The 17,685-nt window shown below is 42.2% G+C and overlaps 1 protein-coding gene across 1 annotated transcript in view; it reads left to right on the forward strand.

Moving 5' to 3' along the window:
- Window positions 1-17,685, forward strand: part of cdh13 (cadherin 13, H-cadherin (heart)) — a 409,102-nt gene that overhangs the window by 245,829 nt on the left and 145,588 nt on the right. The window lies entirely within an intron of this gene.

Raw genomic sequence — 17,685 nt, forward strand, 5'->3', positions numbered from 1 at the left:
GTTTGACGTTCTCGTCCCATTAATCTGACTGTCCGTCTCAAAGGAGCGCTCAGGTGCCTTATTACTCTCCACCCAGAGGAACGATGACCTCAAACTTGTTTTGAAATTCTTGTGATTGTAAAATCCAGGATCATATCTATTCTATAGCGTACGTGCTTTAGATGTGCACATTTTCTACAGGGCTCTGTGGGAGGCGTGCCATCTGCTGCTGAAATTGTTTATACTGAATGTATTTGGCACCGCAGGAGCTGAGATGGTTCTGCTTTAGTTTTTGACGGAGTCAGATATTTGGTTTGCCACTGCTGATATGTTTTTGGGTGACATTTAATCTTTGCAGTCTTATCGATCTTAATGAGATTTCTGTCCTCTATCACAGAGCGTGTGTGCTTCAGTGTCAGTGGGCGTGGCTGCAGTGGCTGTGATTAAGTGGAAAATGAGTCACCATCAAACTATTTTTTTCCTACATCCTAGAGAATCCCAAACTCTGCTGATCGCGGACGGCTGACTGGACGAGGAAAAGATTGACTCACTAAACATCCTTTATTCAAAAGAGTGCACTAAAATATTTTTGTACATATTAATAGCACCCATAGAAAACAGCATGTTTTACAGGTTTACAGCGAACTATAAGAGTCTTTCTATGGTTATTTTTGAAGCGTTGTGCTATTATTAATCATAAAATACAAGATCATTGGAGACATTTTTACAACTATCCCAACACAGTTTACTGTCATGTAGAAACCTGTAGCGTGAAACTCGACAGAACTTCAAGAAAACGACACAAAATGTGGAATTTGTGAGAAAAAATATGAATTATTAAAAACATGGAAAAGCCACAGATTTATCATGTTTGTGCTGAGTCTTTGGTGTCCACTGGAAACGTCAGCTATACATCGAACCTACTCTAAGCAGAGAGATAACAATTTGCTATATTTGATTTTTGTTTTTTAAGTTACATGACATAAATATTTATTTTACATAATGATGATAATAATGATAGATGTAACCATCAGAAGGCGGGTATAAAGGGATGCACATGGCAGGTTGGGTCCGTGCTGTTGATGCGTACTCGTGGCTCTGCTGTCTGAGCCCCTCAGCAGAGATCAGAATTCATCAGACGAGGAAACTTTTTCTTTTCTTCTTCAGTCTTCAGACGTCCGGCTTTGGTGAATCTGCACAGAGCAGAGATTTCAGGTCTTGGCTGACAGAAGTGAAACCTGATGTTTTTTCTCCTGATATTTTCAAAACACAAAACTTCGTCAAAGTTCAAACTATGGTACATATGGTACACATTATTATTATTATTATTATTATTATTATCATCATCATTTTATCTAATATTTTATTATCTATCTAGTTTTATCACATAGCACAAAATCCCCAAAACAGTTAACTGAGGATCTTTATTTTGGTGAGAGTGGGAAGGAAAAAGGAAAAACTTCTTTTTAACAGGAAGAAACCAGCACCAGGTTCAGGGAGGGGGAGGGGGGGGCAGCTACCTGCAGCTCTTCTTCTGTTCATGTTCGTCAGTCCAAACTGTTTATAGCAGTAAGCTCTTCTGTCTAATTTGCTTTACTTAATGTTGAATTATTAATTGAGCAGCAGAGGATCAATTAATTCCCAGCATGAAAGTATATCTAACATTGATTATTGGTAAATAGTTTTGTGTTACAGTTTTGTGGCAGCACGGTGGTTAGCACTGTTGCCGCACAGCAAGAAGGTCCTGAGTTCAATTCCACCATCAGTCCGGGGTCTTTCTGTTTGCATGTTCTCCCCGTGCTTGCGTGGGTTCTCCCCGGGTACTCTGGCTTCCTCCCACCGTCCAAAGACATGCAGCTTTGTCGGGATACGTTAATTGATCAATCCAAATTGCCCATAGGTGTGAATGTGAGCGCGAATGGTTGTCTGTCTCTGTGTGTTGGCCCTGCGACAGACTGGCGATCTGTCCAGGGTGGACCCCGCCTCTCGCCCTATGACAGCTGGGAGAGGCTCCAGCGCCCCCCGTGACGCTGAAAAAGGATAAGCAGATGGATGGATGGAGTTTTGTGTTATTGTCCTGTGTCACTTTATATTCATTCAACTGTAGTTGACTACAGTGTACACTACACATAACAACGTGACTCGTCAGTTTACGTATCTGCTGGTTGTTGTCGGTGTCTCGTACATTCCTAAAACATGCTGCTGGAAACTTTCTGCAAGTATGAGAGTGCTGTGCTCTGAACGCTGTTTATGCACGAGTCTCTCACCTTTCCAAATGGCGTGCTTCGTGACGGGTGTTGCTGTTGTTTACTGCCATGGGTGAAGGCCGCGGGGTGGCTGTAGTTCAGGAGGTAGAGCAGGGCATCTGCTAACTGTGAGGTTGATGATTTGATCCCTGGCTGCTCTGGTCTGCATGCTAAAGTATCCCTGGGCAAGATACTGAACCCCAAGTTGCTCTATAATGTGAATGTGTGTGAATGTTAGAAAGCACTTACTGTAGGCAGAAAGAAAGTGCTCGCAAAAATGGGTGGAGGAATTGGAGCTACATCCACTCCATCATCTACCTAGTTTATATTAAATTCAATACATTAACAGAACAATGTTTGGTATGGTTTGGTGCGATATATGAATGCTAGAAACATAACTTATGTTCCTCATGTTAAACTGCTGATCTCAGACTAATGCTATATGCAGACAGTTAGCAGTTAGCACTTGGCAGACATCAATAGAATTATTGTAAAAAGTAATAAATATTGTCTGTGTAAATTGTTCTTGAACGCTATAGTTGAAATCTGAGGTAGGCATGCTTTTCACAATAAAAGCAACCTATAAAGTCTGAGAGAAAACAGCTGCACCTCCTCAGAGTCTGTGGTGGGAGACGATTTCAGCTCGTCAGTCCCCATCAGCTGAGTCAAATAGTAAAATGTGAAGAATACATATCAGATATAAGCAATATCTTAAATGGGGCTTTGTTCTGCAACAACAGACTTTACCTGCTGCATGAAGCCAGAAGTCAGCAGATTGTCAACTGAACTGCATGAAGCAGGTGCATGCATCCTTAGTGGGAGAGGCTTAGTTCAGCAAGCAGGCTGGAGCTGCACGTTTTGGCTTTTTTCCCCTTGTTGCTTTGCTGTGATGTCTGCCTATGCTTTGTTTTAAGCTGGCAATGTGCTCGCTGCCCTGAGAAAACTAAGTATATATATGTAGGTTAAATGGCCTCACAGGACCATATGTTAATGCCCCGTTTTGTCTCAAACACAGCTGGAGACTTGCCCCTATATTAAACCTGCACTTTAGTGTTGCCTGTGGTTGCATCAGAAGCCAAACGGGGGAGTTGCAGGGGAGCGGCCTCGGTCTCCACATTTCACAAAACAGGTTATTGTGTTTTGTAGAGTTGCCAGCTTTTATGGAACAGTCACTATTTTACAGCCGGCTTTTGGAGATGAAATTCTTCGATATGGATCTGTACTATCAAAATGGGCTCTTATCTCTGCCACTGGAGATCTTTCAGCCTCAGTCTTTTATAAAGGTCGTTTAGATTTTCTGCTGAAGAAAAATGCAAAATGTTAATATAAATAGAAAAAAGCAGAAAGGTAAAAAACAAACATGTGTACATAAACGCTGATAAAGCCTCCAGTGCCATATATTTTTCTCCTTTTCATAAGTGAAAGGAGACAGCCAGGGAGGATAAAAGGAAGGAAAAAAACATGTTAACCCTGCCTTACACTATCCTTTAAAGAAGTTAGTGTTGTGACCACTGGTGATAAAATGGACACATATACACATATAGGAACAGTGGAGCAAGGTTCTTTCAGTCTAGTATGTCTTTGTCACTGCTGAGGCAGACTCTGAGTGAAGAAGGTGGACCCAAGTGCAGACGCGCAAAATATCAAAACTCAATATTAACTGAAAAACTAGCCGTTTATTAAAGGCTGGACTCAGAAATACAAAACATAGGGTAGAACTAAATCATAACCTAAACTGGGTGAGCTAAACATAACAAAACCCTGGAACATGGAGATGCACACAGACGTAGAAGCCCGAGTTCATAATCTTGGAAACAAGGTGAGTTAACGGATGCTCGGACAAGGAATGAATGAACACACGCAGACTAAAAGCACACAGGAGGTGATCAGGGGAAGTGGAAACACATGGGAGAAACAGCTGACACAAAAGAACAAAACGACGTCACAGTGGAAGAGTAAAACGAAACACAATGAACACAGAAACACAAGACCTCTTCAAAATAAAACAGGAAACACGAGACGCAGACATGACAATAAGAACTTGACAACCTGAAATCACAGACAAGAGATAAGAAAGTGTACGTTATTTTTACATTGACATTTTTACTGTCAAGTGTAGACAGTAAAAATGCTGTAATGCTGTCCATTATACACGAGACTGACCAGAATACGTAAGTGAAACATAACCAGATTGAATTTGAGGCAACTAAATAATGAACCAGCCTCTGACAGTGCTGCTCGGTGCTGGTGGTACAGCAATGGTAATGCATCTCTGCAGGTTTCTCAGAAAGGTTTCCTGTGAAGAACTTTGCAGTTTTAAGGAGATGCAGATAAATGAAGTAAAAAAAAGAGGCGTTGTGTAATGTGTTTATGGGGAAAACACAAATAAAAACAACAACAATTATGCATTTTTAGCCTGCACGCTTTAGAATAAAAAGCCTATCGTTGCTTTTTGTATATGATTACTTGACAGTTGTCTCTTTTTGTCCTCTTCTCCTGTGGAGAACAATTTCTGTTCTGTCCAGTTGTCCAGTCAAACACAATGACTTCCACTCTTGGTTTCACTCGTGGATTACAGTAGAAAATGTGAGCAATCCCATTTGTTGGAGCAAATACCCTCAATCTCTGTGGGCTTTCTGACTGTGCAGCATCTATCAGCCATCAATATCAGCCCAAGCCTCTCTGGCTCATCTGTTCATCCCTGCAACTCTTCAATAGTGGGCTATTTAACTGCAGGCAGCAGTCCTCTATTGCCTCTACAATAAAATATCATTGGATGATGTTTTGGTTCACATGGCTCAAGTGTAGACAGTAAAAATGCTGTAATGCTGTCCATTACATTGTCAGTGCTATCTTATCTCTACCCGGATTTATCCACAGTGTTCCCATCGCAGCGTGTTCCAGGCAGCAGGAGTGTTAGCGCCATAACTGTGAGACCACGGTCGGTCAGCCGGGAAAGGGTCAGTTATTTTCTTACTTACCTTTCACGTGCTGCATTGTATTCAAGCATCCCCAAAAACATCTAAGTAGGTTTAGAAAAAAGAACGCTTTGGGTCAAAATATATTCTTTCAAAACCCAGAATTTAAATGTGATGTGAGGATCTTCTTAAGAAACAGCCCTGCAGGCACTGAACTGTCCCAGTCATATTAATCCAGCTGTCGCTGCTCCGATGCCAAAGGAAACCTCGTCTGTACCTGTGAGCCTGTGACAAGCAGTGAGGACGGGATCACCAAGCTGACCCTACTGTCTGATGGCTCAGCATGATTACATTTACAAGACGGCGCTATGTTTGGTTTAACCCAGCAGTGGAAGCTCAGGTGTGGAGCGCGACGTGGAAATGTGCTGTTGCTCTTAATTTACCTCAAAGTTCAACATGCTAAACATCCTGCTGTGATTTTTCTCAACGCATTTAAAGAGAAATGTTATCTGCTTTGTTTTGTCACCCTAAAGCAGACCAACTATTCTTTTGTGGCTTCTTAACAAGAACAAAACTGCTGGTTTTGTCTGTCAGAAGCACGAGGACCATTTAGAGCGCTGCTCTAAATAGTTGTTTTAAGTTGGTTCAATCGTGTCCCGCAGGCTTAAATTACTCTTTTGTGTGTATGATGCAGCACGCTGTAGTCGAGAGAAAAACTTCAATTTAAAGGAATCGGGGCATCCATCAAAGCGATATAGTTTGTCTTTGGTGAGTTAAAGGTCAGTGTGAGACATTTCTGCCCTTCCTGATGCCCTGAAGACATTTTTGATCTTCTGTCAGTGTTTCGTCTGCCGGTTCGTATGTGCTCACAAACCCTCTGAAAACAAAACTGTGAACTCTGTCATAGTTCTTATGTGTTTATTGCTCTTTAAGATATTTAGCTTTCTTTCTGAAACAGTTATTGCTCAGTGAACGCTGCCAGCCAGTAAAAACACAAAACGAAGTATTCTTACTGTCCATTTATATAACAAGTACCACCGGTACTTACCGTAGAGTGATTTTGATATGTGTTTAATACTTGGGTTTGTCTGTGGTGCAGGTTAAAGAATAAACATACTACAGTTGTGTTTTAATTCATATTTGTATAGTATATAGTACTACTGGAAAACTGCTTTATGGCTGATGTATTTCTAATTAATATCCCTCAGTAACCCTGCGTTCATCTTAAATCTCAGTACAAGACCTGAAATTACATGCAAGATAAATGACATTACATTACATTGATTATTACTCTGGGTACATAGGTGTTATGTGCTATTATGTGGTATATAATAAAAGACGGCAAAGCAGGAAGAAGAATGTGTAGAAAATACTTATTAAACTCTCAGAGATTAGTGATAACCTTAATGTGCTTTGTGTACGTTTTTGTCTTTAAATGTAAGAAAGAAAGAGGCCGTAGCTGAAATGTGGCACTTTTTCTACCTCCTTTGCACCTAATTGTGAATTGGATGAAATAAATAGACTTTGTGTCTGGCTCTACCAAACATGTTTGTGACAAGAGTGTAGAAGGCATTCTCTTTCTAACAGCCAAGTATATCATCCTGTGTCACTAGAATGCTGTTCTCCAGCATCCTGCACTGTTGCAAGCTGCGTGTACGGTCATGATCATAATCCTCAGTCAAGGACAAACAAATGACAGCAGAGCACCGGCAATCTGTAACTCTCATCCTGGAACGACTGCTGTAAGTAGTGGAAAGAATGAGGATGACAAATGGATCCAAGAGCACACAACACAGAGGAAAATACTTCACACAAAGGGCATCATCAGGTTTTGATTGTTTTGAGGTCACTGATTGTGTCGCTGCAGGGTGTAACTCAAGAACAGGAAGAGAAAACCGTTTTTTACTTGCTGCTTTTATCATTAAAAATTGTTGTTAATTAGTGTAAAATTGTGCCCGTCCACAACAGCAGTTAAAGCAGTAAAAGGATGAGATGGGCGTGATCTTAATGCCACCACTAATGCTTCGAGCCGCGGTCAAAGGACATGTTGTGCATAAATGAGTCACACCAGAATCTGACACCCTGCCAATGAGAATGGACTGAAGGGAAAAGAGGAAATTTCAAGTTCTCACAAATAGTAGTGACATTAAATCGGTCAATAAGTAGAGATTTCTTGGTTTCCCCCTCAGAGTTTATTTCTTTTTCTCCAATTTTCTTTCATTAAAAAAAATTGCCGAGGTAAAGTGCACGTCAGACCTACTTAAAGGCTGAAGTCGTGATTTATTCAGTAAACCACCATCCAATAACAACCTTTTTATACCTTTACCTCTGACCCAGTCTCTCTCTCTCCTGCTTGTCCCTCTGCTCTGTTGTACAGTAGCTGCTCCACACTGATAGTCGTCTTTTTCCTGTGCGCGATCAGATGAATGCTCACTAATAGGTTTTCAGTTTTATTCACTGAGCCCCTGGTACAGAATTAAAGGGGATTTTCCGGCAGTAATTAATTGAAGTGTCCTTTTAAAGGGGAAGTATCTTTTGTCTTGATATAGTGACTGAAGTCATTAGCTGGAACCTCAGTGGTGCAGATTGAGGATTTGTGAATCACATATTCCCTCCAGATTCATTTGGGTATTTTCGAGACTGTATTGGAGGCTTTCGCCCCCGGAGCCAAAAGACTACACAGTCAATTATTGTTAACATTATACTGCGTGTTGTAATGTATCTATAGGCACATCTGCCCATTATACATAATAAAAAAGCAACTTTGTCAGCAATTTTCCCTGTTATTATATCATATGAATCAGAGGTGTGGACTCGAGTCACATGACTTGGACTCGAGTCAGACTCGAGTCATTAATTTTATGACTTTAGACTTGACTTGAAAAAATGTTCTAAGACTTGTGACTTGACTTGGACTTTTACACCAATGACTTGGGACTTGAATTGGACTTGAACCGGTTTACTTGAAAAGACTTGATATTTTACCCCAAATATAAAACTTAACATGCATATTATATAGAGATTGAAAATGTGACGTCATTCACGGGTAGAACCGCAAAGGATTCTGGGAACTCGTGGCAAGCGGTACTAGCGCACGCAGGCTTTCAATTAAAATCAGTTATACAGCGATAAAAAGAAACACAAAAATGTCAAGAAGCTGTTGTATTATTAACTGCAATAGCCGGTCGCATGACAGCCACGGGAAGCCGACGGGTAAAGAGATCGGTTGTTATCGGATTACGTCGTTGAAGAGAAATTGTTCGAGCCATGTTTCCGAAGTAACAAAGACGCGACGGATGGCCTGGATTGCAGCTATTCAAAGGTCAAATATAACGTCCCAGAACACTCCAGCTCACAGGTTAGTCTGCTCCAAGCATTTACACGAAGGTCAGTGTTTTGTAGTAGTTAATACGTCATTTTCATAACATAATTGGTGATATAGGTTACAAGCAAGTCTGGCGCTGAACAGAAATTGTCGCGCTATGCTCCTTTATTTATTGTGCATAAATAGTGAATTGTCCTGACACAATATTGCGTTTCGCTTCTGTTATTATGGTACATTGACAAAAACATATACTTTTATTCACAGGATAAAACAGGTTTTTTGTATCACTAATTGCCCAGTGCGATTACAGCATACAATATTATTGTCACTGCTACATTTCTGTGATGCTACCAGAAATTATTTCCACTACTAATTAATTACCGTTGAGCTCAAAGGTCCTATTAATAAACGGTTAAGGAATGTATATTTATGACGACGATTTGTGAGACTGGTAAACTTATGATACGTACGATGGTCTTTCGTTCTACACGGTGCATTTCAAGGTCCTGCACCCATCTGTCGGTAAACTGTACCTGGGCTTGTTGCAGTGACCTGAAGTTACTAAACTTCATGAGTGTATGCACTCACTCCAAGAACCGTATGATTATAAATATGCATATAAATATGCTACGATGAGATAGCTGACTTCAGACTAGAGAATTATGGATTTGATCAACTGGTCTCTGAACGCTATTGACACCCTCTTCTCAACGAGAAGTCTGGGCTCGGGAGAGCCCGAGTGCCCTGGAGGGACTTTCCCTGCCGGATACACGATGGATGGGTGGCAAACCTGGAGGATCTTGTGCCTGGCGGGACTGTCTATCGAGGACGCTGAGGATATTTACCTATTCGGAACCATGATAACGGGGTTCTTGCTGATCGGAGCTGGCTTGGCCCTGACTTATCGGAGAAATAAGAGAGCGGAACCGGCTGTTCAAACTCCCCCTAAGCTGACCGCTGGAATTGAAGCGATGGGGCGAGGCGCGGCCTCCCACACCGAACGCAGCATGGTTAACACCTTGGAGACGCTTACAGCTGCCGTGAAGACTCAAACTAACACCATTGAGCGTATGATGGGATACATCAGAGAGGGGCCTGCTCACAATAACACCCTTGAGCGAAAGTTGGATAACATCGCAGAACGGCTCACTGCAGCTGTGGGGTCTCAGAACCAAAAGAATGACAACACCACGGAACAGAAGCTTGATACCATCATGGGGAGGCTCGCAGCGCTCCAACGGGAAATCGAGGCCCCAGTGTCAGAGTGCTAAATTCGCTGCTCGCATAAAGGAGAAATCAACAATATTCTACATTTGGACACCACGGCGCCAGCTGCTAGGCCCAAGGCTGGAGCCCACCAAAACAACTCCCTGATAACGACTGTGTGATGACTATTCTTCCCATCCCATGAAGGACACCTGGATCGGATGGAGGACTGTTTACTTAGCCTGATACGGCGAAGGACACTGTCTCAGCTGAACTATGGACACGCACACACATACACTTACACTGATAAGCACGCACTCATCCCCCTCCCTTCCAAACGCCTTCGATGCTTGTTCCTGCGGGGGAAGGCAGCGGGTCTGCGTGCCGCGCTGAAATGATAGCATGGTGCAGGACGACTGCTGTGTTCCTTCGAATCACCCCCCACCCCCTATCCATCCCCTGTGGCTTGTCATGTGCTCTGATGTTGTGATGTGGACATTAATGTGCTCTCTGTGCAGAGGAGTTTTTTTGTTTCCTGTTCTCATGCTGTCCTCCCATAGGTTGCCCAGCGTGTGAAGAGGTCTCTTTTTTTCCTCTTGTACTTTTCCCAATGTTGTGTAATTTTTTCAGTGTTATTCTCTCAACGCTGCCGGTCTCCGACTGTATTCCCATGTGATGTCTTGTTGTTGTGTGTGTAAGTCGGGGGGGGTCCTATTCCTCTGTGGGGCAACCTGCATATGGCCAATAAAGCATTCATTCATTCATTCATTCATCTAACTAGCAAATGTTGTCCAGGCTACGTTGGTGATACAGTTTTTTTTAATGTGTATGATATTTTTGTCATGCGATTTTAAAGCTGGTCCTACAACCGCATCCAAGAATAACATGCAGCTTATCTCAGAACTGTCGGTGAAAATTATTCTTGGAGCTAGGTTTAATTGAGCTGCATTTTAAAGAGGTGCAATTTCACAATTTGTGTATATTTTCTAAGTTCACTATTTTGTCATGTGTTGAGAAAAACAGATTTTAAAATTACATGGTCTAATATTTACATTTAGCATATAACTGCAACATGCTTTTTTTCGGGTTTTTTTAAAGACTCGAAAGGACTTGAAATTCAAAGTTTAAGACTTGTGACTTGACTCGGACTTTTACACCAGTGACTTGAGACTCGACTCGGACTTGCCTGACATTACTTGAGACTTGACTTGAGACTTGAGGATAAAGACTTGAGACTTACTTGAGACTTGCAAAACAATGACTTGGTCCCACCTCTGATATGAATACACTGTAACCACTCTGATATTTGATTAGAACTCTGGTCTAATGAATGACAAAATAAAACAAAATCCTGACCTGAAAAACAACTGATCCAGTTAGTGCTGGAAGCATTTCAGTCATGAACACAACATGCGGGAAATTATAGTTTTGCTACTTGCTGACATTTTTGTTTTGTCTTGGTTTCATTTCAGCCACTTGCAACATATTTGTTGTTGTTGTTGTTGTTTGGTTTGCGATTAAACAAAATTCTCATGAGAGATTTAAACATAGTTGTTAGGATGTTTGGGTGACCCAGGGTTTTTGAGTGTATTATATTATTTATAATTTCTTTGGTTTTTTTGTTAGAGTTCTTTCTTATGGTTTATGTCTCTGTGTTATCCTTAGTTGCTATATCCCCGTGTCCAGTCAGTGTCTGTCTGCCCTGGTCCCACGTCTCTGTTCCCTCTGTAGTGCCTGCCTGTAAGTCTGTGTCTGTAAGTTCAGTCTGTGTTATGTTTCCTGTTTTACTTTGAAAGTCCGTGTCTCATATAAATGCGTCTGGTTTTGCTTCCTTTGTCTCGTTAGGCCTGATTTGCCCCAGCTGTGTCTCCCTCCTGTTGCCCATTCCCTGATTGCTCCCTCTGTGTATTCAAGCCCTGTGTTTCAGTTTGTCGGTGTCGCGATCTACTCTTACCTACCCTCACTTATGCTGTGTGTTTTGTTTTTCCTGCCTGCGTTAATGTTTGTACTTTGGAAGTTTGTTACTTTGAGTTCACGTCTGTCTCCGGAGTCGGCACTTTGGGTCCTTTTCCTGCCTGCACACAGCCGTTTCATAACAATAGTTTCACTTTTCCAGACAGAAAGTGTATTTGTAAACTGATTTCTCGCTGTAGATAATTCTTACACTCACTATCATAATAAACACAAACACTAGAAGAGTGAAGGTGTTTATTCTTACCAACTAATTAAAGTCTGATAAAGTCCGACTGTACAGGCAAGTCCTGAATTTAAACAAAGATACACAAAGCACACAGTTACTGAATGACAACCTTCTCACAGACTTGCTTTATAGTCTCAACCAGGCTGTACTCGCTTGGGTTAAATGGGTTGAAGGCCACGCTGTGAGTCATGTAATTTTCCTACTCACGAAACCACTCAGGGGCTCCAACAGCCAGAAGAATCTATCTGTTATGGTTCTACATCATTTACTCAGGTATTTTCTTCAATTTGTACGCTGCCTGATGATTGGTCCACTGATGATAGTGCCAAGAATAAGTAAAAGACGAATGTTGTGGCTTAGCATGTGTGAGGGTGAAAATGAAACACAGTACCATATCAAATTTTGCTAAGCTCCATGAAATAATACCCACTTTCTGCAGGTCTGCCATTGTCTAGCTCTTTTGTGTAATCTGTCTCTTAATAGTTGGCATACTTCCTGCATAAAATCCTGTGTGAAAGGTTATGATCTTTCATTCTAACAGCTCTCCGGGGTCTTGCATTTTAATAAGTTGCCTTGAGCCTTCGGTTCATATTCCTTAGTCTAGTTAAGATGGAGGCCTCACCTTATGAGTCAACCTTGGCTAAGAACCTCATCCTTAAAAGCAGGGAGCGGATAAGAAGCGCTGGCTGCTGCTTCTTTTTTAAACACACACGATGAAACTGGTAATGGGAATGATTAGCTTTGCATTAGGCAGTGCCAGTAAGTGTTTAATAAACAACTGTATGAGATTTAATGATCAAATACAATCTTTTTCCACCAGGTGATCATGAATCAGACCCCCCATACTCTCTACAGAGACCTGTGCACAGTCTCCAGAGATGCCCCTTGTAGATCTCGCCTGTACAGGCATGCTGAGTAGCAGCAGACGCGATCAGCTGAACACACAGTTATTAATTAAGCCTAAGAAAAGGAGAGCAATATTCTGTTATTTGCTTGCATCCCCAGATTAATGACTCGTTTTTAAAACCGTATTCTTTGGCAGAACATTAAAAGCATGAAGCACTTGGACAGGTCTGGTGGCATCACAGCCACGGGGTAATTACGTTTTCTTTAATGATTATTGGGATCATGTGGTGTTTCTGCTAAAATCCCCCATTAATCAATGGACGTAGGTTGTGAGTTTCCTGATTAGTGTTGCAAACGTGCGTTATACACAGCTGATGCATTCTTCAAATATCACATTTGGTTAACCCTCAACCGTCCACGTTGTTCAGTGACCACATTTGTTTTTCTTGACCAGTGTTTAGCTTCCTTGTCTCTTCCCTTCAAGCCTCCATCCTGCTTCTAACCAGTTTTGTCCTCCTTTTTCTACCATTTGCTTTCCTTCTTTATAACTCTCTTTTCTCATTTACATATTTATGTCTTTGTGGTGCTTCAAAAAATAGTTGTTTATCCTTTTTTCTTTTTCTCTCCATTACTATGAGGTTCTTGACCGCGCGGTCTGACATTTATAATTCTTTCCCTCTCCTTTCTCTCCCATTTAGTTGAGTTTTCTCTCCACTCGCTTCCTCTCTGCTCTGTTTGGGGTCATGAAAGAAGATGGTTCAGCTGGTCATTATGCTCTGCGGAGTGTCTTCCAGCCTCAGGGCCTGACATTTGACTCCGTCATGGGACCTGTAGCATTCATTATGCTGGCAGGAGACGAGGGGACGAGCAAAATATATGCAAATGGAAGAGGAGTGTAGTGAGCTCCACTTTATTCTAACTGAGAAAGCTCTCGTTAAACTCCCCAAAAATACTTTATATCTACAAGTTGTGGATGGGACAAAATCATTTAATCTTCTTAAGAAAGGAAAACAAACAAGTCCCCTAAATCAAGTTGTATATTTGTTATTAACCCTATAAGATGTCTGAATATCGTTCAGTATTTTTATGAGGTGTTTTTGTTTCTTTTTTCCTGAATTCAAAGACCCTGCTACTCAGGTGGTGTGACTGACACAAAACTGCCAAAAGCTTTATCTCTGCAAACAGTGGGTGCCGTTAAAATGGATAAATGTGATTGTGTAGCTTCAAGAAATAGAATTTGAGTGACTTGAGGCATCACTGGAGGCGAGGTTCAGACACAAAATGCAAATGATATTAGTTTTGGCTTTGACACTTTATTCAGCCCGAGTGGAAAGAAGTCACTAAAGAAAAGAACTGTGTGGAGAAACAATCAGTATTCACTGTCAAATAAATGTAAAGAGATATAAATAACAGCAGTTGTTCAATGATGTAGAAACAATAACAAATAATAATAATAATAATGTACTTTTTAATGAAAAATAGTAAAACACAGAATGTGAAATACAAAACAAATAGACAAACCAAGTGAAGCAATAAAGCTGTAATTATATTTCAGGCCATAACGATATCTATCACGATATCAGCCAAATAACTATATTTGTAAGATTTAAATGTGCCGTTGCTCACAAGTAAAATGTGAAATAATCAGCAGCTTGTTTTTATTTAAATCTTTATTTCCCATAATAAGTTCAACAGGGTAGATGTACTTAAGGAACATGAGACTTTTTCAGATAAATGAAGGCAAATATTGCAAACTACACAAAGGCAGCCGCTAAAGTGTTTAAGTTTCAAAATAGAACAAATGAAACAGACTAAATTGTCAATTCCACTTAGAAACAAAATATTAATTCTAAAAATAAATCTTAGTTTGTTTTACAGAAGAACAGACAAAACTGACTAACTTTTGTCAATATCAAATAAACTGAGAACTAAAAGGAAATTCTCGATCTCTCCTTGTTGTATAGCTGAGCTTTTCAAACAGTTGTAACAGTTACGTTAGTCTGACAAAAGCCGAATGACGAATCAGTGCTTCCAGTCAGAGACTGAGCTGCACCGCTTTATTGGATTTCCAGACTTGCTTTCTACACATTTACAGTGCAGCTACTCTGTTTTTATCAGACTTGAAATAGCAGAAATACCTTCACACTGCAGAGCTTCTGTGGCTCTTCCGTTGGACAGTCTCTCCGGCGTTGGAACCATCATCTGTTTTCTCTTCGGTCACCTTCGGTCACGCTCTCGGTTGATGTTTCTCTAGTCGGCACACTCATTTCCTCCATTACCGGGCAGCATGGCGGCTGGCTGCTTCCCAAACAAATACACATGTGCGGCTTGGCACTTGTGCTGTACGTAACAAGTCATGTGACGTGACGCTGCGGCTGTGATTGGTTCGGCTCTGCGCTACTTAATTTGGATTGGCTGTTCTTTTTTTTTTTTTTTTTAAAGAGGACAAGAGTGGTGAGGTCCATCGCAATAGTTTAATTTTTCTATCGAGAAAAAGTTATTTCGCAATACATATCGTTATCGTTCTATCGCCCAGCTCTACTTGAAACATTTTGAGAAAAAATGTAACTGATTCCTTACTTTCAGCGAGTCGTACTGGATGGAGGAGCTGATGGCAGCTTAGAAGCCTCAGCTTCATACTCTTTAAAATTGTGACTTCAAGGTTCAAGGTTCTTTATTATTTGTCACATGCATAGTTATACAAGTATAACACACAGTGAAATGTAGCCTGACACGCTCCTCGACATGTGCAAAAATTGGGGGGGGGGGGGGGGGTAGAGGAAGAACATATTTTATATATATATATATATATATATATATATATATATATATATATATATATATGTGTGTATATATATATATATATATACACATATAGTATATGTCATGGTCCGGGTGTGTGCCAGTGTGTCTCCCTCCGAGCCGGCGTCTCCACCCCTGGGAGGGGCCTCAGTGGTTTTTGCTGATCGTTGACATCTGTGGGTAATTAGCCGGGGGACTCATAAGGCCAGCGTTCTCAATCTCTCTTCGCCAGATTCTCTGCTAAACATCACTACACCTAACTGTTAAACCCCTGGCGAAGAGCTTCTACTTGGATGCTGGACCTTCTGGCAGTCCCTCAGGCTACCACCAAAACTACCTACCTGCCTCTCTGCCTCCACGCCAGGAGTTTTTGGATTTACACACCCGGATTACTCCCCCTCTATGTTATCTCCGACCTCCGTTGGCAAGTACACAGTACGAAGGAGGATTTTGAGCCAAACAACATATTCATATGCCTCCTTTATCTATGTTTTGAACATTTGCATTCTGTTACAGTGACCCCGACCTTTCCCTGGACCTTTTGTGACTTGCTTTCCAGTCCAATCCCCGGACCCGGACCAGATCATTATTTAGTTAACGTCTACGCTCACCTTTTGTTTATGAATATTTTGTGTGCACATTAAACATTATTCTTAAAATATATTTACGAGCTGTTCGGCGTCTTGCGTTTGAGTCCTGTCACTCGTCTGAAACGGTCCCGGCCGTAACAGTAGAATCTGGCCAGCAGTTATGGACTCAGCAGACGCGGAACGGTCAGCCATTCAGAGGCAGGGGGCGATATTAGGAAGTCATGAACAATCTATTCAGTTCCTGTTAGCCCAGCAGCAGACTCTTAGAGATGGTCAAAGTAAAATACTGGAGACCCTCCAGGCTTTACAAACTGATATTTCTACTGCTGCTGGTTCCGCCTCGGGCCCCGCGGGCCAAGACTCCGGTACACCAGCTCCTCTGCCTCAACCTGTTGCCGTTGCATCTCCACCTACATCAGCTTTCCGTGATGCTACGTCCCCGGAGCCCGAACCATTCTCAGGGGATCCAGGGAGTTGTAGCGGGTTTTTGCTTCAGGTTGACCTTGTTTTCGGTCGTTCTCCGCGCACATTTGTTGCGGATTCTAATAAGATATCTTATTTGGTGGGTAAACTGCGTAATCGTGCACTTAAATGGGCGGAGGCGTATCTATCGAAGAATCCTTTGTTAACCTGTTCTTATGAGGTGTTTTTGGGGGAATTCCAGAAAACGTTTGCGCACCCCATTTCTGAGGGTAGTTCTGCGCAGAGGCTGCTGGATCTTCGCCAGGGCCGTCAGAGGGTTGCTGATTTTTTGATTGATTTTCGTACTGCTGCCGCCGAAACTGGTTGGCCTGACGACGCTCTGCGTGGGGTGTTTTTCCGGGCATTGAACGAGGGTATGAAAGACCAGCTTGCCTCCCGTGATGAGCCAAAATCTTTTGAGGAACTGGCGTCCCTCTCCCTTCGCATTGACAACAGGTTGCGTGACAGGGAGAGGGACAGGAACTACAAATCCCAGCGCCGTTTACCGCGCTCGTTTCCGGGTACGTCACCGTCGCCGCCTCCGACTGTGGACTCGCATGAGTTTGTCGCCTCGGCTTACGTCACTGATCCCGAGCCGGAGCCTATGCAGATTGGCCGGTCACGGTTGACACCGGAGGAGAGGGAGCGGCGGCGTCGGGCTCATGCCTGTTTTTACTGTGGCTCGCTGGAACACTTGATTGCTGCATGCCCGAAGGAGGGAAAAGGTGTCGCCCGCCGGTAGAATCGGGGATACGGGTGGGCGGTTCGAATTCTGGTCAGAAACCCCGTTTACAACTCCCTGTCACCTTGGAGATGCTACAGAGTACTCATTCGTGCACAGCCTTATTAGATTCTGGTTCTGAACAGAATTTAATCAGTCTCGATCTCGCTGAACGATTAGGCGTTCCGCTCGTGCGCCTTGAGCCGCCCATTCCAGTTAGAGCGATTAATAACCAGGTTTTCACTAGAATTTCTTTTCGCACTGGTCCAGTGTCACTGTGCACTTCGGGGAATCATAGGGAAAAACTCACCTTTTTTGTCCTCGATTCACCTGATACTCCGCTCACTTTGGGTTATCCCTGGCTGTGCTTACACAATCCGCACTTGGATT

This window comes from Mchenga conophoros, linkage group LG7, assembly GCF_057382185.1.
Source record: "Mchenga conophoros isolate Kocher_MC1m ecotype Shallow Benthic linkage group LG7, M_conophoros_male_GT1.1, whole genome shotgun sequence".
Lineage (NCBI taxonomy): Eukaryota > Metazoa > Chordata > Actinopteri > Cichliformes > Cichlidae > Mchenga > Mchenga conophoros.